Here is a 7951-nt window from a genome sequence, read left to right as displayed (position 1 = left end):
GTTAAAGTCCAACAGGTTTATTTGGAATCACCAGCTTTCGGAGCGCTGCTGCTTCGTTAGGTGAGCGACTCACCTGATGAAGGAGCAGTGCACCAAAAACTCGTAATTCCAAATAAACATTTTCCCCTGGTTTCTGTGGGTATGATTCATCTTTCATTCCCTCACCCTGCAGTATAAATATCTCCCACTTTCTATGCCTTTTAGCTTTGATGAAAGGTAATCTGGACTAAAAATGGCACAGTGGCATGGTGGTTAGCACTGTTACCTCACAGTGCCAGGCACCCGGGTTTGATTCCTGGCTTGGATCACTGACTGTGTGGAGTTTGCACGTTCTCTCCATGTCTGCATGGGTTTCCTCCAGATACTCTAGTTTCATCCCACAGTCCAAAAGATGTGTGGGTTAGCTGCATTGGCTATGTTAAATTCCGCCTTGGTAGCTCGGGATGCGTATGTTAGAGGGATTGGGGGTAAATATGTGGGGTTGCGGGAATAGGGTCTGGGTGGGATTGTTGTTGGTGCAGACTCGATGAGCCTAATGGCCTCTCTCTGTACTGCATAGGTTCTATGATATGTCAGCTCTTTTCTCTCTGTACAGATGCTGCCAAACCTGCTGAGATTTTCCAACACTTTCTCTTTTGGTTTCAGATTCACAAATAGCTTATAATCATTCTTTAGCTTTTATCGGGACTGAAAGGCCAACAATGAAGTTGGGAAACAGATCACAGGAGAATGTGCGTAGTCTGTATGGAATTTGCACATTATCAGCAAGGGTTTCCTCTAGGTGCTCTGGTTTCCTCCCAGAGTCCAAAGATGTGTATTTATTGGCCATAGTAAATTGCCCCTTAGTGTCAGGGGACAAGCATACTCCAAAGATGTGCATGTTAGGTGGATTACATGCTAAATTGCTCTTTAATGTTTTGTAGTTGCCTCTGTACCAATTATTGTTCAGTATAGATTTAAGGGTTCATGTAAAGAGGTGGAATTGGATGGTCAAAATTGCTTATTGCCTTTGGAACATCATTTTATCCTGGAATTTCTTTTCATTTTTGGCTCTTACTGACATTAATACTTTAGCCCAACATTGGGCTGCTGTTGGCCATGGAAAGGACAGGAAGTGTCCCTTGTGTGTGTATGTGTGGGAGCTGGTGTATACATGAGTTGTGTATTGTGAAATATATCTGTGTGGGTGCATGTGTCTATCGGTGTGTCTGTGTGGAGAGGATGTGTGTGTGTAACAGAGGGTGAGAGTGTTTGTGGATCTGTGTTTAGGTGTCTGTGTGTGCTGATTCTCATAAACTTAGCACAAACTGTTTCCACCAAGCAGACAATGTGGTTCCTAAGAGTCCCATTGAGTGATTTGAGTTATACAATTAGCAGATCCATCATCCAGGTTGAAACCACAAGCTGCGCTGTGTGAAATCCGACATTACACAGGCCTCACTTCTCCCAGAATAACCTGAAGTGTCTGCTGCTTTTCAGATCCCTTTCTTTCCGCTCATCTGTTTAAAGTCACAAACAGAAAGGTCCAGTTTTTCTCCTGGAGTTCGACACAAAGCAGCTTTCACAATGATGCAGAGTTTCAGCCAATGAGATAGACCCGGTTTCAGCCCCGCCCCTCACTCACTCCGATTGGTTGGAGGACCAACCGCTCCGCTCGGTCTTCCAGCCATTCACAGCCATTCCCCCCATTCACTCTGTTTGAAGGAACAGCCCCGCCCCCTCTTCCTATTGGGCCGCAGCTGCTGTCAAGCACTGCCATTGTGATGTGGAGCATGCGCAGTGCCGCTGGAAACTCAGGATTGAGGCGGTGAAAATTCTCATCGCATCAGAAACCGGCGGGTGGGTGATGAGGGAGGGATGGAGCCGGCGGATGAGCTGCAGGCTTCAATAACACGCCGTGTCGGCGCCGAGCCCCGAATACAAAGCTCCGGTGCGGGTTGTGAACCTGGGAAATCAACTCGGGCTTTTCCCGGAGACAGGCCCAGATTCCCCACTCCCATGTTTATCGGGAGACTGTGTGGCTAGGCGCATGCGCAGAGGCGGCCCCCCCCCTTAATTCAGTCTGATTGGTTGGAGGACCAGTCTTTATCGCTCGGTCCTCCAGCCCCGCCGCCTCTTCCTATTGGTCTGGATCTGCTGTCAATCACCCTGGGGCATTGTGAGGTAAGGGAGAGGATTTACAAACACCCGCTGGAGGCCCCAACACCCCAAATAAGAGCCATTGGTTTTATTGTCAGTCTGCAGACAGGAGCTGGAGAACTGAACCCAGTAAAAAGTCTGACAACACCAGGTTTTAGTCCAACCGATTTATTTGATAGTAAACGCACAAGCTTTCGAGGTTTCCCTCTTCGTCAGGTGAATGGAGAGTTCTGGCCTCGGACAGAGCATATAAAGCACAGACAGTTTAGAGATTACTGATTAGAATGTGAATCTTTACACCTAACCTGCTGTTCGAGTCCTAAAGTGGCTGACAATGTGTGTGGAAGGAGCACTGATCACAGGTTAAAGAGATGTGTATTGTCTCCAGACAGCACAGTGAGTGAGGTTTTGCAAACCCAGGCAAGTCACGGGGGTTACAAATAGTGCGACATGAACCCAAAATCCCTGTTGAGACCGTCCTCGTGTGTGGAACTTGGCTATCAGTCTCTGCTCAGCGACTCTGCGCTGTCGTGTGCTAAGTCCACTCACATGAGGACGGTCTCAACAGGGATCTTGGGTTCATGTTGCACTATCTGTAACCCCCGTGACTTGCCTGGGTTTGCAAAACCTCACTCACTGTGCTGTCTGGAGACAATACACATCTCTTTAACCTGTGATCAGTGCTCCTTCCACACACATTGTCAGCCACTTTAGGACTCGAACAGCAGGTTAGGTGTAAAGATTCACATTCTAATCAGTAATCTCTAAACTGTCTGTGCTTTATATGCTCTGTCCGAGGCCAGAACTCTCCATTCACCTGATGAAGAGGGAAACCTCGAAAGCTTGTGCGTTTACTATCAAATAAATCGGTTGGACTAAAACCTGGTGTTGTCAGACTTTTTACTGTGTTTACCCCAGTCCAACGCCGGCACATCCACATTAGAACTGAACCTAGACAGAGGAGACGGAGGGAGGGAACTGGGAGTGGAGGAAAGAAATGGTGAGATGGGGTTAGATTTGAGCCCAGGGATCAGGGACAATGTGACGAACAGGGATTTTCGGATTTGGGGGAACAAGAGAGGAAAAAATGTCCCAGAGAAACTAAAATTCTCTGTTCAGAATTTCTATCCTGGACTGACGATGATGACTTTTGTAAACTCATTTTACAGGATATTAGAAAGGATGAATGCAGATGGGTTAGGGCTTACCCTAACCAAACTTACTGTTAAACTTCATCTGACAGTCATTTGGTTCATTGTGACCTGACTGTCATCAGCTTTGAGGCTTACAGGAGAATTGTTCCTTTGTTCTGTCTGAGGGAAAATATTTTAAACATCAGTGTTACTGGAAAAGCACCAAGAGACACACGCACACCTGAGTGAGAGTGTTCCAGGGAACTGACTGTGGAAAGAACTTTAACCAGTTACACAGCCTGTTAAAACATCACACCATTCACAGTGTGGACAAGCCTTCAACTAATCATCCAACCTGGAGAGACACAAGGACACTGACACCATGGAGAAACCATGGAAATGTGAGGACTGTGGGAAGGAATTCAGTTATAGATCCCAGCTGGAATACCATAGACACAGTCACACTGGGGCCGACGCTTTGGAGAAACCGTGCAAATGTGAGGACTGTGGGAAAGGATTCAATTACTCATCCCTGTTGGACAACGACTGACGCATTCACACTGGGGAGCGGCCATTCACCTGTTCTGTTAGTGGAAAAGGATTTACTCAGCCAACCGGCCTCACGTTACACCAGCACATTAACACTGAGGAGAGGCTGTTCAGCTGCACTCACTGTGGAAAAAGTTTCAGATCTTCATCAGACCTCAGTCAACATCGTCGCGTTCACACTGGGGAGAGGCCATTCACCTGCTCCATGTGTGGGAAGGGATTCACAAAGTCCTCCAACCTGGTGACACACCAGCGAATTCACTCTGAGGAGAAGCCGTTTAACTGCACTTCCTATGGAAAGAGGTTCAGATATTCACACAGCCTCGAAGAACACCAGTGAATTCGCACTGGGGAGAAGCCTATCAGCTGTTCAATCTGTGGACAGGGATTCACTCAGTCATCCAGTATGGTGAGTCATCAGAGAGTTCACACCAGGCAGAAGCCATTTAGCTGCACCTCCTGTGGGAAGAGTTTCAAGCAAACATATCCCCTCACTGAACACCAGCGAGTTCACACTGGGGAGAGACCATTCACCTGCTCGGTGTGTGGGAAGGGATTCACTGTGTCATCCAGCCTCAAATTCACACTGAGGAGAATCCATTCAGCTGCTCTGACTGTGGAAAGAGTTTCAGGTCTTCATCTGCTCTCTTTGTACATCAGTGAGTTCACACTGGGGAGAGACCATTTACTTGCTCTGTGTATGGGAAGGGATTTACTCGGTCCTGCAGCCTAGTCCTCATATGTGACTGAGAGGTTGGATTCTGCTGTTTCTGCTAATGTTCATTACATCCAGGATTGATCGTTGGACAATTTTAAGTTTGTTTCTGTTGATATTAACAACCTATAACTGGCTGAAGTTTAATATTCTGTAGGTGTCACTAACGTTCAAAGCTACAGTGTCCCTTTTTAAAGCACCATCTGTGATCTTTCAGCTGAATTCAAGAACTCTCAACAGAAATCTGGTTGTGATAAGACTGAAATTTTTACTTCAATCCTAAATTGATCTTTGATGCAAAATCTACAGTTCATTGTCTCCTGAGAATATGGGTTTTCAACAAATGGAGGTGACTTTGCCAGCTTGGGTACATTCACAGGATAAAGGATGATCACTCCAACAGTGCAACAACAAGAGCCAAACTGAAAACAACAACCCATAACCAGACCTGAGAACCACTTAATTTGTGGCACTTGAAGCAGAACCTGCCTCTCATAGATTGGTCTCTGCAGCCAACAGTCACAGTGAACCAGAGAGTGGGTGGGTCTTGAGGGTCCCAGTGACCAGGAGAGAAAACAATCTTCTTGGTTTTGCACAGAGGGGCAAGAGAACTGAAGGCAGACAGACTGGAGGGAGGGAGGAAACAGGGAGTGGAGGGCAGAGATGGTGGGATGGGTTTGGATTTCGGCCCAGGGAGGAGGGAGAGTGGGATGGGGTTTTACGAGTTTGGGGGAACAAGAGAGGAAAGAATGTTCCAGAGAAATTAGAGATGTTGGAAATGAATTTCTATCCTGGACTGACAGTGATTAATTTTATAATCTCTTTTTACAGATCTTACAAGGGAAAAGTTTGTAGATGCAAAACTCAAAGCAACATTTTGGTTTGAGTCATTCAACTATTCATCAATCTTTCAGTGTGGAAGGAGAAATGTTTATCTGTGGAAAATATCTTAAACATCAGTGCAACTGGAGAAACACCAAGACACACTCACAACACCTGAGTGAAACTGTTCCAATGAACTGACTGTGGAAAGAACTTTAACCAGTAACACAGCCTGAAAAAACATCACACCATTCACAGAGGGGAGCAAACTCGTGTTCTGTATGTGGACGAGGTTTCAACTGATCTCTAGGCTGGAGGGATAGGAGGAGACCCAGACCATGGAGAAACCTTGGAAATGTGGGGACTGTGGTAAAGGATTCAAGTCTTTATTCCGGCTGGAAATCCATCGACGCAGTCACACTGGGGAGAAGCCATTCGTCTGTTCTGTGTGTGGGAAGAAATTTACCAAGACAACCTACCTGATGTTACACCAGAGAATTCACACTGAGGAGAGGCCCTTCAGCTGCACTTACTGTGGGAAGAGATTCAACAGCACATCCAGCCTCGCTACACACCAGCGAATTCACACTGGGGTGAAGCCATTCACCTGCTCTGTGTGCAGTGAGAGATTCACTCGGTCATCCGGCCTTTGGACACATCAGCGAATTCACACTGAGGAAAAACCATTCAGCTGCACCTCCTGTGGAAAGAGTTTCAGACAGTCATCGACCCTGACTGCACACCAACGCACTCACAGCGGGGAGAGACCGTTCACCTGCTCCGTGTGTGGGAAGAAATTCTCTCAGTCATTCGATCTGGTGAGACACCAGCAACTTCACACCGGGGAGAGACCGTTCACCTGCTCGGTGTGTGGGAAGGGATTCGCTCGGTTATTCACCCTCCAGTCCCACCACCGCATTCACACTGAGGAGAATCCATTCAGCTGCAGTACCTGTGGTAAGAGTTTCAAGCAGTCATCCAACCTTCTGACTCACCAACGTACTCACTCTGGGGAGAGGCCTTTCACCTGCTCCTTGTGTAGAAAGACATTCACAAGGTCCTCCAGCCTGCTGAGACACCAGCAAATTCATAATAGAATGCAAGGATTGGATTCTGCTTTTAATCACAGCCAGGATTGATAGCCTGACAGTATTGGTTCAATTTTTGCTGATATTAACATCCCTATAAATAGCTGGAGTTTAATATTCTGGCGATGTCACTGATTTTTGAAGCTGTAATATCCCTTTTTGAAAACACTTTCTGTGATCTTTCTCCTTAATTCAAGAATCCTCAACAAGAACCTGTTCAACATAAAGTTATGAACTTTACCTCAATCCTAAACTAATCTTTGATGCAAATCAGTGTGTGAATGATTCCTGATTAACAACTCCAGTTAGAAAGTGCTAATTAATCCTTGCTGATAATTCTGACTGATATCTTCATGTCCATTATGAAAATAAATTATGAAGGATCCTAAACAAATACTGAAATACTATATAGGCACAGTAAAAGTTTACATGAAAACTTTAAGAATAAGCAGTGATATTGATGAAACTGGGAAGTTGCTGAGTTCAATCATTTCTGGCACAGCAGCAGCAATGTTGGTAAAGGTGAGACCCACAACAAAGACTGGTCTGAGATCCATTCAGCAGAGATGACACCTGTCATTGAAGCAAAAAACGAAGCCTGTCTGATGGACAATATAAACCCAATAGCTGGAACACTGCATCAGTTGAAAGAAGTGTTGAAAACGGAGATACGCTGTTAATAAACACAGGACAATCCTACACCAGTAATTCCAAACTGCCTATGATAATGAATATCTCTGCTGTGTTTGATGGGATTAAGAAAGTGGTGCTACCGGCACGAAATTTGGCCCCTGAAATTGGCAGATGGTGATGTTTTCACCGACAGAAGTCCTGCTGGTTTGAAGTTTTAAAGTTTTTTTTTTGTCACAAATAGGCAAATGTTAACAGTGCAATGAAGTTACTGTGAAAATACCGAAGATGCCACATTCCGGCACCTGTGCACTGAGAGAATTTCACATTGTGGGAGGAAACCGGCGCACCCGGAGGAAACCCATGCAGACACAGGGCGAACATGCAGATTCCGCACAGCCAGTGATCCAAGCCGAGAATCAAACCTGGATCCCTGCGCTGTGAGGCAGCAGTGCTAACCGCTGTGCCACCGAGCTATACTGTGAGACAGATACCATGCAGTCTCTGTTTGATTCTCCTGCAGTTTCCTGTCTTGGTTGAGTTCAACAAGGAACCCTCATCATTTGAGCTGGAAAAGGTCATTGGTTGCTGAGCAAGTAGAAAGGCTCCCAGCAAGGATGGAATTCCAGCTGAACCGATCAAACACAGAAAGTCCCATCCACTGCCACATCTTCACAGCCTCCTCCTCTTTTGGGTGTGAGACTGGTTCACAGGAGATATGTGACATGAAAATTTTCACGATATACAGAAACAGCAGTGACAGAAGAGATTGCAACAATCACAGGGACATCTCCCTCCTTAACATCACTGGGAAGGCCTTCACTCGAGTCATGTTTAAAAGACTTCAGCTCATTGCAGACTGAGTGTATCCAGAA

This window comes from Carcharhinus amblyrhynchos, unplaced genomic scaffold (genome assembly GCF_965287045.1).
Source record: "Carcharhinus amblyrhynchos unplaced genomic scaffold, sCarAmb.v2.hapA scaffold_39, whole genome shotgun sequence".
Lineage (NCBI taxonomy): Eukaryota > Metazoa > Chordata > Chondrichthyes > Carcharhiniformes > Carcharhinidae > Carcharhinus > Carcharhinus amblyrhynchos.
Note: the sequence above shows the minus strand (reverse complement) of the source record.